The sequence below is a fragment of the Bison bison genome, unplaced genomic scaffold (assembly GCF_000754665.1).
Source record: "Bison bison bison isolate TAMUID 2011002044 unplaced genomic scaffold, Bison_UMD1.0 scf7180017864061, whole genome shotgun sequence".
NCBI classification, from domain to species: domain Eukaryota; kingdom Metazoa; phylum Chordata; class Mammalia; order Artiodactyla; family Bovidae; genus Bison; species Bison bison.
In genome coordinates this window covers 7,211,516-7,226,072 of record NW_011494633.1, presented here as the reverse complement: position 1 = coordinate 7,226,072, position 14,557 = coordinate 7,211,516, and the positions used below count along the sequence as shown (strand labels likewise).

General features: G+C 48.3%; 1 pseudogene across 1 annotated transcript; it reads right to left on the bottom strand.

Moving 5' to 3' along the window:
* Positions 1-2,076: 2,076 nt before the first annotated feature.
* LOC104985838 lies at positions 2,077-13,396 on the bottom strand (annotated as a pseudogene). Its single transcript, XR_824973.1, has 6 exons — positions 13,299-13,396; positions 12,548-12,673; positions 12,064-12,201; positions 4,068-4,097; positions 2,858-3,019; positions 2,077-2,320 (listed from the first exon to the last, which is right to left on the bottom strand). The product of XR_824973.1 is annotated as an interferon alpha-inducible protein 27-like protein 2 (transcript).
* Between the last annotated feature and the right edge of the window lie 1,161 nt (positions 13,397-14,557).

The following is a 14,557-nucleotide window of genomic DNA, read 5'->3' as shown; positions in this document are numbered from 1 at the left end:
GCCTTCAATCTTTCCCAGCATCAGGGTCTTTTCAAATGAGTCAGCTCTTCACAGCAGGTGGCCAAAGTATTGGAGTTTCAGCTTCAACATCAGTCCTTCCAATGAACGCCCAGGACTGATCTCCTTTAGGATGGGCTGGTTTGATCTCCTTGTAGTCCAAGGGACTCTCGAGAGTCTTTTCCAACACCACAGTTCAAAAGCATCAATTCAGTAGTTTAGGCATGTGGTTTTCCTGGTCTCAGCTGAGCTCCCTCCTACACCTGCAGTCAGCAGTGGGCTGGCTTTGTGAATCTTAGCTGGGCTCACTCCTGAACCTTGTCTGGGAAAAAAGAACTGACTCCCTCCATTAGGTCTCTGTGTTAGTTTTCCTCCAGAAGGCCAGCTCGGCTTCAGGGAGGGATAATAAATTCCAGCTCTCAGTGAGATGAACTGTACAGGTACGTTGAAAGGGCACTGGGACGTGGTCATTTCTGTCCTTGACCACAGGTCTCTTAATGGCATTATATCTGTGCTTTCCTCAAACTGCCCACCAACACTGCACCTGTTTGGAGTCTAAGCTCATATTACTTGCCACATGACAGGTCAATAAATTGAGAGACAGGTTGTTGGGGCAATGAAAAGAGACTTTATTCAGAAAACCAACAGACTGAGAAGATGGCAGTCAAATGTCCCAAAAAATCATCTTCCCGGAGTTAGAATTCAGGCTTCTTTTATTCTAAAAGGGGAGGGGATGTGGCTGATTGTTCAATCTCCTTGGTGCCTTTGTTCTTGGTACTATTCCCATAGGTCTGGTCACAATGTTCCTATAAACCTCCTACTAAACAAACGTTATGCTCTGTTCTGCAGCTTTTTAAAGTGTTCTATCATTAAGAGCCAGAGCCTTGAGAATGGGCTGTCCTGTGTATTTCAGGCTACAGGAAACATTCTTTTACAAAGGTGCAAGCCAGCATGACTAAGCACAGGCAACAGAGAACAAAAGTTAGAGCTAAAGGAATAGACCCAGTGTGGAGTCAGCTTTGTTCAATGTTACACACACTGGGCTGAGAGGGACCCCGCCAATCTACTGCAGCCATAGGAGACTGGGATGGAGCCCTTGAAGCCAGCTGGAAGCTGCAGGAGTGAGCTGAGGCAGCATCGTAAGGAGACAGCCAGGTGGAGAAGGAGCAGGAGGGAAGGCAGATGTGAAGGCCAGAGTGGGGACCTGGGCTGGAGTCCTGGAGCCAACAGGTTAGGATCCGAGACTCACGTTTAAGTAGAAGCAGGTCTTTCAGAACCTGGTGTGGGTTATCCACATGGGCTGGCAGGTTGCAGGTGCCAAGTTAACACACACGGAGCCTGGCACTGGATCCAGGGCGAGGCACCCAGTGGGTCTTAGGAAGTGAGTGTTCTGCACTGACCAGCCTCTTGGGAGCCCCATGGTGGGGAGACCTGTCTGTCCTTGCAGGTTCTGGGCGGTCTCACTTGGGGCCAGTGAACTGAGCTCTAGACAACAGAGACACAGCGCTCAAGAAATGCAGATTTCAGGATGGGGAACACATGTATACCTGTGGCAGATTCATTTTGATGTTTGGCAAAACTAATACAATTATGTAAAGTTTAAAAATAAAATAAAATTTACAATTAAAAAAAAAAAAGAAATGCAGATTCTCTTCCCACTTAAGCATTCCAAAGGCCACCAGGCCAGACAGACAGTGTTACTGATGAGTCACGAAACAGCCAGACCCAGAGTCTTGGGTGGGGAGGGGAGGGAATGAATACTGCCTGAGGATAAAGGGCTTGGTAACTGAGGGTCAGTGCCTCAAACTGACCCCAGGGCCAAGCCGTTGGCTCCTCTGGCTGAGGTGTTTGAAGACATGTGGTCCAAGTTCCCATCTGAAAAGCAACAAACTGAGGCTCAAAGAAGAGACACAGTCTTCGCAGGGTCAAAACTGAGTGGCAGGACTGGGAAAAGACTTGGCTTCCTGTTCTGGATTGGTGCTCATTCTTACAGAGTTCCTGCCCTACACCCAACACCTACAGGGCTCTGTAGGTGCCCCGCACCTGCCTGGTGAACAAGAACACAGCACGGACACTTACTGAAGGTCACTGCATCTCAACTTTATTTCTTATGATTCTTTGAAGAATTTGGGGAGGCAGGGGACTTGTGATTTGGGAGACTGACATCCTGATGCCCTGGAGGGTCATTTCCAGAATGGGAGCTCATTTCTGCTTCGGTACTGGGTCCTCCTGGAGGAGCTGTAGGAATCCCACAGCAAGGCCCCCAAAAGTGCCCCAGCAGATCCCAGGAGGATGTTGGATGGTGTGGAAAGTCCAGTTGCCCCTGGGGGAGGGGAGAAGGTTAGAGCACAAGAGGACAGGCAGACCCAGCAGTCCCCGGCAAGACTGTGGGTGTCAGAGACCCCAGGACTGACTGGAGGCCCTAGACACCAACATCCCACCCCTGTTTCCTCCTCTACTTCTGAGACCCCAGGATATCTGCTCAGGGAGGGGTGGCTGCACATGGCTGCCCAAAGAGGAGACATGAACGCCAATGATCAGTCCATCAGTGACAGGACAGACTCTCTGAGAAATGACAGGCTGTCCCTCCCCTTCACAGCACCAGGCTGGGCTCGGGGAGGAGTGGGCATCTAACCAGGTTTTTTAGGGTTGATGAGGAATGCAGGCCTCCTGAGCGACACACCCCTCGTCCCACCACCCCACACCCAACCAGAAGAGGGAACAGTGACGGGGATACAAAGGATAAGTGGGACACTGAGGACCACGAAGCTGGAAGAAGCCTGTCTGCTTCTTTAGCATCTGGATCAATCTTGTGCTGATTTGTTACCCCTCCTCTGCCTCCTCCCCGGGAGACACTTACCCTTGGACTGGAGATTGGAGACTAGGCTCCCAGAGGGAACTCCGCCCCCATTGGCTCTTGCAGTTGATGACATCATCTTGGCCGCTAAGGAGGAGCTGGAGATTCCTTTTCTGGTGAAGCCCACGGTGTCCAGCAACTCAGGCACAGCCCTCACGGCCATGACTGTAAGGGCAGAGACACTTCAGGGCTAGCTGCGAGGGACAGGCTCGCCAGACCTCCCTGACACCTTCCTGGGGGGTTGAGGTGAGGGGTCCTCTTCGCTTTCCTCAGACCACAGGGCTAGAGGCAAGGGAAGGCTGTAGGTGTGGACACAACTGGGTGGACACCCACCCCGACACCCCGTCCTCCTCCAAGAACCTGGAACCCAGGCCTGCTCCTGACTCTGCTTGCCTGTGACCCTGAAAGAGTCAGCAGTCCTCCCTGGGCTTTAGTTTGCCCTTTATGAAATAAAGTTGAAACAAGGAGGGGTCTTCAAATACCCCCTTTTGGTGGGAACTGGTGTCTTTCGTGCAAGCACAGGCCCAGAGTGTGAGGACAGAACTGCTCTTCTGAAAAGCTGCCGGGTGGAAGCTTCTGTCCTCTGCCCTGAGGCCACCGGTGAGCATCCCCCCAGGGTCTCTACATCTCCAGACAGTGCAGGCATAGGACCTTCTGCACCCAGGAACCTTCTGTGTCTGTACAGTCCACACGGCGGACACATGTGGCCACTGAGTACTTGAGACTGTGGCTGGTATGACAGAAATGTTTCATTTTCTTTAATTTTGGCCACCATGTGGGAGGACCCTGGCCAGAGGCCCAGCAGGAAACCGCTAGGCTTGCTGGATGACTAGAGGGTCGTAGGCAGAGCAGTTCTGAGTAATCCACACAACTCAGCTCACACACTCCTGACAGCCATTTGGAAGGGCCCCTGGCACTGCTTTCTGGGGAGGAATCATGGGTTCAGACAGATCTACCAACTTGCCTGGATCCCAGTCTGCACTTGGGAGAAGCTGAGATTGGAAGTGGTTGTTATGAATGAGTTTCCTTCAGTTCCTTCTCAGCTAGGTTCTTGTTACCTCAAGAATTCAACCTCTGTTCCCTGTCCACCCCACCCCTACCCACCCAGGTCTTGGGGCTGAAGGCAATCTTGGACTTGGTCAAGGAAGGTTGCTCCCAGGAGCCCAGGGACAGGGGCAGATGCGTCCTTGAGCTTCTTCCCAAGGAGACTTACCTCCTCCAATCACAGCAGCTGCAGTCATGCCTGGAGACAGAAAGAACCCCTGTGAGTGCCCAGCAATGGACTTCCACTGAGTCTCTGCTGCTGTCCCAGTGTGAAGGGTTCCCTGGAGTTGGGATCACAGGAGACAGAAGCCCTGTGTGGCTCTCTCTGCTTTTACAGAGAAGTCTGATTTTCCAGAAATCAGAGGAGGATGGACAAGAGTCCAGAGCTCTGTGATGCTCCAGATGGGGAGAGGAATCTGCCTTGAAAAGGTTTCATGCTGCTCTTTGAACTTAACACATTTTGGTATCATTAAAAAAAAAATCAAGAAAAGCATGCTACTTTTTTGCAATGGAATATATTTGACTGTTCTGTCTGTTCATCTTCCAGACACCCTGTGCCCATCCCAGGCTACAGCTGGAGTGGAAGCCCCCCATCCTCTAGGGCTCAGCCTACTTGTGACTTTCTGCAGGAAGCACCCCTTATTCCCCCATTAGAAGGCACCATGCTTCCTCTGCATGTCCTGCCTTGAGGCTGGAGCCCCTGGCTACACTGGACAGAGCACGCCTGGACCAGACTGAGTTGCTCAGAGCTCTTGGGTCTGGCAGGGACTAGGGATTTTGGACACCTGGGACAGTTCCAGAGATTTCAGGATCTGCAAGAGTGAGCTCAGATAGCTCTCCATGAAAAAGAGTCTAGGTCTCAGGCAAGGGAAAGAAGTTGGAAAAGCAGTCTCCATCCCCCAGTCATTTCTGGAAGGTTGTAGCTCGTGGCTCACCAACATCTCTCTCCATCAGGACCCCTGACCTGTCTTGAGGGTTTCCATTTCTGCACAGACGATGTTTTCAACGAACTGATCTTACAGTTCTCACCTCCTCACTTTCAAGAATCTTGGATCCTATGCCACATACACCCAAGGTCATACCCTAGGCCAGGGGTTCCCAACCCCGATACTGGTCCCTGGCCTGTTAGGAACCCAGTCGCACAACAGGGGCTGAGTGGCAGGTGAGCCACCGAAGCTTCATCTGCATTTACAGCCGCTCCCCCTCGCTCGTATTAACGCTTGAGCTCCACCTCCTGTCAGATCAGCGGCAGCATTAGATTCTCGTAGGAGCTTGAACCCTACCGTGAACTGTGCTTGTGATAGATTGATGTCGCCCACTCCTTATGAGAGTCTAATGCCTGATGCTCTGAGTTGCAGCTGAGATGGTGATGGTCGGACTGGGGAGCAGCTGCAAATACAGATGATCACTAACAGAAAGGTTTGACTGCACAGGGACCATAATAAATGAATACCTTGCAGACTCATATCAAAACCCTACTAGTGAGTGGCAAGTGACAAGCTGCATCTGGTGGCAGGCTTTCAGTCAGAATCCGACACTTATTTTAGTCCCCACATGTCCCACTCACTATTTTCTTTACCACTTCCATCCTTGCCTCTTTCCTGCACTGTGCACTTGTTTTAGTCACAGTTTTGGTAAGCCCACAAGCTAACCCTTGACAAAATAAGTAAAAAAAAAAAAATTTTAAGCAAATGTCGCTGAAGGTTTCTTTGAAAATGGAGAAAGACCCAATGATGAGACTGTAGAAGACTCTAAGATGGCCAACGAAGAGAAAGCTACATTCAAAAGAAAATACCAAGACTGCTAAAGTACAAGTTCATTGCAGCAGGTGATTCACGTTCTCCAATCCTGCTTTGTGTAACACGTGGGACCAGCTACCCAATGAAGCTTTGAAACCTTTAAAACTGCTTTGCCACATGGAAACCAAGCACCCTGCATTAAAAGACAAGCCTTTGCGGTTTTTCAAAATTTAAAAAAAAAATGTGAACATGAAGAACGGAAGCAATTATCAAAGGCCTTCACTTTATCAAATGTATCTGCACTGAGAGCATCATTCTTAGTGGTTAACTGCATTGCTAAATCTAAGAAACTGTTTACTATTGGTGAAGAATTGATCCTGCCTGCTGCTAAAGTCATTTGTCATGAACTTTTAGGAGATGCTGAAGTTCAAAAGCTGGCATGTGTTCCTCTTTAGGAGAGGCTGAAGTTCAAAAGCTGGCATGTGAAACAGCAGACATGTTGAGGCCAATTGTTAGAAAGGATTAATGAGTCACGGTGGTATGCAATTGGAGAAGGCGATGGCGACCCACTCCAGTACTCTTGCCTGGAGAATCCCATGGGCGGAGGAGCCTGGTGGGCTGCAGTGCATGGGGTCGCTACGAGTCGGACACGACTGAGCAACTTCACTTTCACTCTTCACTTTCCTGCATTGGAGAAGGACATGGCAACCCACTCCAGTGTTCTTGCCTGGAGAATCCCAGGGACGGAGGAGCCTGGTGGGCTGCCGTCTATGGGGTCGCAGAGAGTCCGACACGACTGAAGCAACTTAGCAGCAGCAGCAGCAGCAGTGGTATGCAATCCAGGTTGGTGAATCTACCGATGTTGACCACAAGGCAACTTTACTTGTTTTTGTGCGATATATTCTTCAGGAGGATGTGCACGGGGATGTTTTACGTGCCCTTTTCTTGCCAAGCAAAACCACAGCTTCAAAACTATTCAAGTCTCTGAATGACTACATATCAGGAAACCTGAACTGGTCATTTTGCATTGCTATATGCACGGACGGAGTGCGTGCCATGACTGGATGGAATTCTGGTTTTCACTATATTGATCAAAGTGGTCACCTCTGAATGTGAGTCTACACACTGTCATCCACAGAGAAATGCTCACCCGCTGAAAAATGTCACCTGAACTTAACGTTTTGCAGGAAGTGATGAAAATTATCAACCACATTAAAGTACATGCCCTTAACTCATGTCTGTTCATGCAGCTCTGTGAGGAAATGGATGCAGAGCACAAATGTCTTCTCTTACACACAGAAATGAGACAGCTTTCTAAAAGTAGATCACTGGCCAGCAGTTTTGAGTTGTGAGAGCTGCTCCAGGGATTTCTTTTAGAAAAGCAGTCACCACTGGCAGCATATTTCAGTGACACAGAAGGTGTCGAAAAACATCCTTACTTGTGTGACGTATTCAACTTGCTCAGTGAACTCAGTCTGACACTTCAGGGGAGAATGTCAACTGTTCAAGTCACCAGGTCAAGTGGCTGCATTTAGAGCCAAACTGGAATTATGCAGGCAATGAATGAACACTGGGAATTTTGACATGTTTCAAATATTAGCAGAGATTTGGAAAGAGACTCGGTCAGGGTCGTCTTTCTCCAAACTGGTGCATGATCCACTTATTTCAGCTTTCAAAAGAGTTTGACCATTACTTCTCAACCACAGAAGACCCCTGAACTGGGAAGGAATGGATCCCTGACCCATTTGTAAATAATCCAGGTAAACTGACTTTGTGCCTGCTAGAAGAGGATCAACTGCTTGAGATCACAAATAACAGTGGCCTTGAAAGTATGTTTGCTGCTGCTGCTGCTGCTAAGTCACGTCAGTCATGTCTGACTCTGTGCGACCCCATAGAAGGCGGCCCAACAGGCTCCTCTGTCCCTGGGATTCTCCAGGCAAGAACACTGGAGTGGGTTGCCATTTCCTTATTCAATGCATGAAAGTGAAAAGTGAAAGTGAAGTTGTTCAGTTGTGCCCGACTCTTAGCGACCCCATGGACTGTAGCCTACCAGGCTCCTCCGTCCATGGGATTCTCCAGGCAAGAGTACTGGAGTGGGGTGCCATTGCCTTCTCTGAAAGTATGTTTGAGATGATTTCAAATCTCCATATGTTCTAGATTAAAATCAAGGCAGAATAGCTTGAGATTGCCACAAAAGCACTGAAAAGCCTGCTTCTGTTTCCTACAGCCTATCTTTGTGAAGCAGGGTTTTCTGCAGTAACAGTAACCAAAAGGAGATGACGGGTAGACTGGACATAAGTAAGACACTTCAGGTATTATTGTCTCCTGTCACCCTCAGATGGGACCATCTAGTTGCAGGAAAACATGCTCAGGGCTCCCATTGATTCTGCATTATGGTGAGTTGTACAATGATTTCATTATATATCTCAATCCAATAATAATATGAATAAAGTGCATGATAAATACAATGTGCTTGAATCATCCCCAAACCATCCTCCCCCTCCGTGCCTGTATCTTCCCTGAAACTGGTCCTGGCGCCAAAAAGGTTGGGGACTAGGGCCCTAGCCCAAGCTCACCACTATGGGAACAACTACCCATTCGAGTGTTCAAGTTAAATCTCACTTAATGAAACTTAAAACTCAGTTCCTGAATTGCATGGACCACTGCTCAAGTGCTCAATAGTTGCATCTGGCTAGTGTGATCTACCATACTGGATCACGCAGGGAACACGCTTACCATCACAGAGGGCACTACCAGAGAGTGCTGCCCTAGACCCATCACCAGCGAAAAATCCCTCTCTCTATGATCAATGACCAGCGCTCCCGTGGAGACTCTCACCTCCTCCTCTTACAGATTCTGACTCTAACACAGCCTTCAACATTTCAGCAAACGCAATGAGATTTTCAATCTCTGTCCAGGCACACCTCGGCGATACTGTCGATCAGGTTACAGATCACCAAAGTAAAGGGAATATCATGTGAACTTTTTGGTTTTCAGTGCATATAAAAGTTATGTCTATATACAAGTTATATTTATGCATAACTAGACTATACACTAGTCTGCTAAGGGTGTGACAGCCTTATGTCTAAAAAGACAATGTGCATACCTTAAAAATACTTCATTGCTAAAAATGTGAACCTCCACCTGCCAACTCTTAAGTTGTTACAAATCTTCAACTTACAAAGCGCGTGCCTGTGTTAGTTTCCTGAGGCTGCAGTAAGGAATTACCAGGAACTGTGCTAATTCTCTCATGTTTTCTCCCAGTCAGAGATCCAAGATCAAGGTGTAAAGAGAGCCAGGCTTTTTCTGAAGGCTCTAGGGGAGGATCCTTCCTTATCTCTCTAGCATCATTGTCTAGCTGTTGGTGACAAACTCTGACTTGTGGCCGCATCTCTCCAATCTGTTTCTGGCTCTACCACTGCCATCCTAGTTACCATCACCTCTTGTAGTCCCAGATCAGGGAAGGGGACAATACAGAGGATGTTGGCCACTGGGTACAGGGAAGAAGAATGAAGGTGTTAAATCCCCTCTTTGCCCCCTGTGGCCCATAAGTTAAAGTCCACCTGTTCCATGAGCATGAGGGGGTCCCTGCATGATCAGGCTTCTGCTTAGATACTAGGGAATGAATAGAAGCCACCTCCCTGCCTCCTGATGTTCAATCTTTTGCTGGCCAAATCCAGGCACATTTTTAAGGACTCTGCCATCCAACACATCTTCCAGAACCTGCTCTGAGCACGCGTTCCCAGTCTTCCTCGGCCACCTTCACCTATAGACTCCTAAGTGTGAATTAGTTGTGCTCCTGCTGCCACAAAATTTCCCACAAGGCAATATGATTCTCTGGAATCTCTGCTGGAATTTGAGTTCTTTCAGGTCGAGGGCCAAGCTGCATTCACTGCTGCTTTCTCCTGTGCCAGGCACAGGCTTGGGATCAAGGAGGCACCGAAGGAGGAGTTCAGAGAAAGAAGTACTAATCCAAAGTGCACCTTTGGGCATCCTAAGTCATGCTATGGTCTGAATGTTTGTGTCCCCAAAAAATGATATATTGGAACCTAATGCCCAATATGATGATGTTAGGAGGTGGCCCTATGGGAGCTGATTAAGACTTGCAGGCAGAGCCGTCCTGATTGAGATCAATTTCCTTATAAAAGAGATCCAAGAGAGTGCCTCTTTTCCTCCCAACATGGGAGGTTAATGCGAAAAGATGGTTGTTCTAGGATGTGAGCTGTCATCACACACAGAGTGCACTGCTGCCTAGATCATGATTTCCCAGCCTCCAGAACTGTGGAAAATAAGTTTCTGGTTTTTTAAGCCATCGGATTTACCGCATTTAGTTATAGCAGCCCTAATTCACTAAGATAGAGCACAATCAACAGAGTGAAAAGGCAACCTACAGAATGGTAGAAAATATTGGCAAAGCATGTATCTGTTTAGAGGTTCATATTCAGGACATAGTATAAAGAATTCCTCCAACAACAGAAAACTTGATTTAAAATCATTTGATTTAAAAATGGGCAAATGTGCAGTGCAACTGGAGAAAGCCCACATGCAGCAATGAAGGCGCAGTGCAGATAAAAAAAAATAAAGAAAATACGGGCAAAGAATCAGAATAGACATTTCCCTAAAGATATACAAATGGCCAACAAGAATAGAAAAATATGCTTAATATCAGTAAGCATTAGGAAATTCAAATCAAAACTGCAACGAGATATCACACCACACCCATCAGGAAAGCCACTATATAAAAATAACAAAAATGGAAAATAACAAATGTTGGTGAGGATGTGGAGAAACTGGAACATTTGTGCACTGTTGGTAGGAATATAAAATGGTGCAACAAACATGGAAAACAGTGTGACAGTTCCTGAAAAAATTAAGAATAGAAAATCATATAACCTAGCAATCCCATTTCTGAATATAGATCCAAAGAAATTGAAAACAGGGTCTTAAAGAGATATTTGCACCCTACGTTCATAGCAGCAGTGATCACAGTTGCCAAGAGGAAGCAAACTAAGTGTCGATGAATGGATGAATGGATCATTACCAAGTAGTATAGATGCCCGAGAGGATATCATTCAACTTTAAATAGGAACTTCTGACATATGAGGAACCTGGGGAACCTTATGCTAACTAAAATAGACCTGTCAGAAAATAACAGATGCTGTATGATTCCAGTCACATGGAAATTAGATTAGATTAGTTGAGCAAAGAGACAGAAGGAGCTGTGGTTGCCAGGAAGTGGCAGGAGGAAAACAATAGTTAATGTCTAATTGAGTTTCAGTATGAGGAGAGGAAAAGAGTTCTGCAGATGGGAGGCACAGTAACACGAATATGGTTACCACTGTTCAAGAGCCGACTCACTGGAAACGACCCTGACGCTGTGAAAGACTGAGGGCAGGAGGAGAAGACGGTGACAGAGGATGAGATGGTTGGCTGGCATTACCAGCTCAATGAACATGAGTTTGAGCAAACTCTGGGAGATAGTGAAGGACAGTGAAGCCTGGCGTGCTGCAGTCCATGGGACTGCAGAGTCAGACACGACTTAGTGACCGAACAACAAAAAACAACAATTCAGTGTATGCTAACAAATGGTCATGTTTGTTAGTCACTCAGTCCAGTCCACTCTTTCTGATTGCATGAATTGTAACCCTGCCCATGGAGTTCTCCAGGCAGGAATACTGGAGCGGGCAGCCGCTCCCTTCTTCAGGGGATCTTCCCAACCCATGGATCGAATCGAGGTCTCCCGCATTGCAGACAGATTCTTTAACATATAAGCCACCAGGGAAGCCCAGTTGTTTTGGTAAATTTCATGCTATGTGTATTCTGAAAGGACTTTAAAAAACTCTGTGACTTTTGCTGCCGTGGCCCTAGGATGGCCCCACATTAGAGGTAAATCTGCTCTTGGAGGGTGTGTTCTGGGAGGACATTAGTGACCTGGCCCTGGGGCATCAAGGGAGGAGCACAAATAGAGAAATGAAACTTACCTGCCTTGGGTGCTGGGGGGCAAAAGGAAATCATGGGCAGTGACCTTTAACTGGCAAAGAGCCATGCCCGAGCCTGTGCCACGTGGCTGTCAGGCATCTAACCTGAGCAGCACCTCTGCCCCACCTAATTGGAAGTGACCTGGTTCTGAGAGACCCCTAAGAGTGACCCCTATGCTTAAAAACAAACCTATAAAGGCCCAGAGAGGGCAAGTGACTGGCTCTGGGTCACTCAGCAAGTCAGAGGCAGAGCTAAACCCTGAAGTGCGGTCTCTCTGATTCTAGAGCATCATTTATTTCATCTCCTGTGTACAGTGTGGCTTTTTTCTGACAGTGTGTCAGAGAGATTCCATCAGGAAGACTGTCCTTACACTGACAACTTAGCAGGTAGAGCTAAGCAGTGGGTGTGGGGCGAGGATCCATGGATTGGTGCTCAGAGATAGCTTACCTGCATAATGGTAGAAATTGGGTGGGTCTCTGGGGTCAGAGCCAAAGTCATCTGGTCCCTGATGTGGCCCCTGTGGTGGCTTCCCAGGAGAAGAGCCATAGGAGGCCTGGTTGGTTGATTGGGAAGGTTCTTCTTCCTCTGGAAGAAAGAAATAATGGGGGAGCACACAGCGGGGCAGGCAGCTGGGGAACAGACCCCACACAGCCCCCTCCACCCTTTCCTGAAGACCCCAGAATCTCTGATGTAGGGAGGGGACCTCAGAGGAAGCTGAGCTGAGAGGTGTCAAGGGTGCTTGGAGGTGAACCAGGGAGAAGCCCAGCACCAGTGGAGAGCTGGGGGTCCTGACTGCACAGAGCAGGAGGCTGAAGCCCAGGGGAAAGAGACTTGATGGGCACCAGGTCAGAACCCAGACCCTTGCTGCCCACGTCCAGGAACCCCAAGCTCTGGGCCACCCTCCCTCTGGAGATTTCCCAAGGGCACTCACCTTCCAACAGCAATTCTGGCAGGAGGGGGCCCAAGGCATCGCCTTCCCCGCTCTCTATGGCTCTAGCTGACATCCTGGAGGCAGTGTGGGAGCACTGGTTCTGGATGCAAGGACACCACTGTCTTTCTGAGAAACAGAGTGTGAAGTAAAAACTGCTCTGCCTGATTTCAGGCTTTGCTGATAGCTCAGTTGGTAAAGAATCGGCCTGCAGTGCAGGAGACCTGGGTTCGATTCCTGGGTTAGGAAGATCCCCTGGAGAAGAGAAAGGCTAGCCACTCCAGCATGCCGGCCTGGAGAATTCCATGGACTGTATAGTCCTTGGGGTCACAAAGAGTCGGACATGACTGAGCGACTTTCAGGAGGGCATCTGTCTTCCGTTCCAGCCCTGCCCTCTATCCCACTGCAGCCTGTGGGCCACTTCCAGCCCACCCCCTTAATCTGCTCAGACCACAGTTTTGAAGTTAATAATGACTTTGCTTGGCTCCCTGATCTCCAGAATCCTGGCCACCTCTAACACCCCATCTCTGTCCCCTGCTCACTGCCCAGCTGGTCTAAGTTCCAGGGCTTCATAGTAACCTGGGTCAAGACAAGACCAGAGGTTCCCAACACCCCATGGTAAAGGTGGGCTCAAGCCCCCTCCACACATTCAGCTCTGGTCGCAGGGTCAGCAGTCCTGATAGAAGTGGAGAGGGAGGCTGAGAGTGGAGTCCCTTTGCTCCCTCCCTTCCCCACCTCCCAGGCCCCCGCTTACCTTGCTTAGTATTATTGGGAATCAAAGAGTAGTGTGTGAAGGCCGGCCCAAAGTGAGGCTGTTGAGAACTCCAGCAGGCTAAATAGTCCCTCCCTGGATTACCTCTGACCTCAAGAGTCCAAGAGGGAAGTGAGTCACCCTCATCCCCGGCTTGGTGCCACGTAGACCTCACATTTGCATGTTAATGGGAGGATGAGGGGCTGAGCTTCCCTCCCAGATTCCCCTTCCTGGATACGTGAGGAATCCCTAGTCCACCTTTTTATAAAACTTACCTGCAATTCTTGTGAACTATATTTTCCCTTCCCTCCACCATTTGTAGGTTTATGGTACAAAATATTTTTCCTTGGCTGACAAATGGCACAGAGCCCTAATCTCATATCTGTAATAACTGAGGAGGCAGAGCAGGTTGATGGTCAAAGCATCATTTCTAACCAGTGCCTGGGGAGGAATCCTTAGTTGCAACTAAGGGAGTGAAATACCCTTGATGCGCCTTACTTAAGTGACACACTGGCATTCACAGAATTGGTGGTATTATTACATTTACTTCTTTTTGTCCCTTGATGTATGGAAGTGTTAGTTGCTCCGTCATGTCTGACTCTCTATGATCCCGCCAGGCTCCTCTGTCCATGAAAGTGTCCAAGAGTACTGGAGTGGGTTCCCTATTTCCAGGGGATCTACCTGACACAGGAATTGAACCGGTGTCTCCTGCATTGCAGGCAGATTCTTTACCAGCTGAGCTACCAGGGAAGCCCCTAAGACTTATATATATATATGTTCCTTATTATTATAAGACATATGTAAATATTATATATTTTATATGTGTATATATTTTATTTATTTTACATTATCTGCTAAAAGGAAATGAAAGCTGAATGCTGAAGAATTGATGCTTTTGAACTGTGGTGTTGCAGAAGACTCTTGAGAGTCCCTTGGACTGCAAGGAGATCCAACCAGTCCATTCTGAAGGAGATCAGCCCTGGGATTTCTTTGGAAGGAATGATGCTAAAGCTGAAACTCCAGTACTTTGGCCACCTCATGCGAAGAGTTGACTCATTGGAAAAGACTCTGATGATGGAGGGATTGGGGGCAGGAGGAGAAGGGGACAACAGAGGATGAGATGGTTGGATGGCATCACTGACTCGATGGACGTGAGTCTGAGTGAACTCTGGGGGTTGGTGATGGACAGGGAGGCCTGGCATGCTGCGATTCATGGGGTCCCAAAGAGTCGGACAGAACTGAGCGACTGAACTGAACTGAAC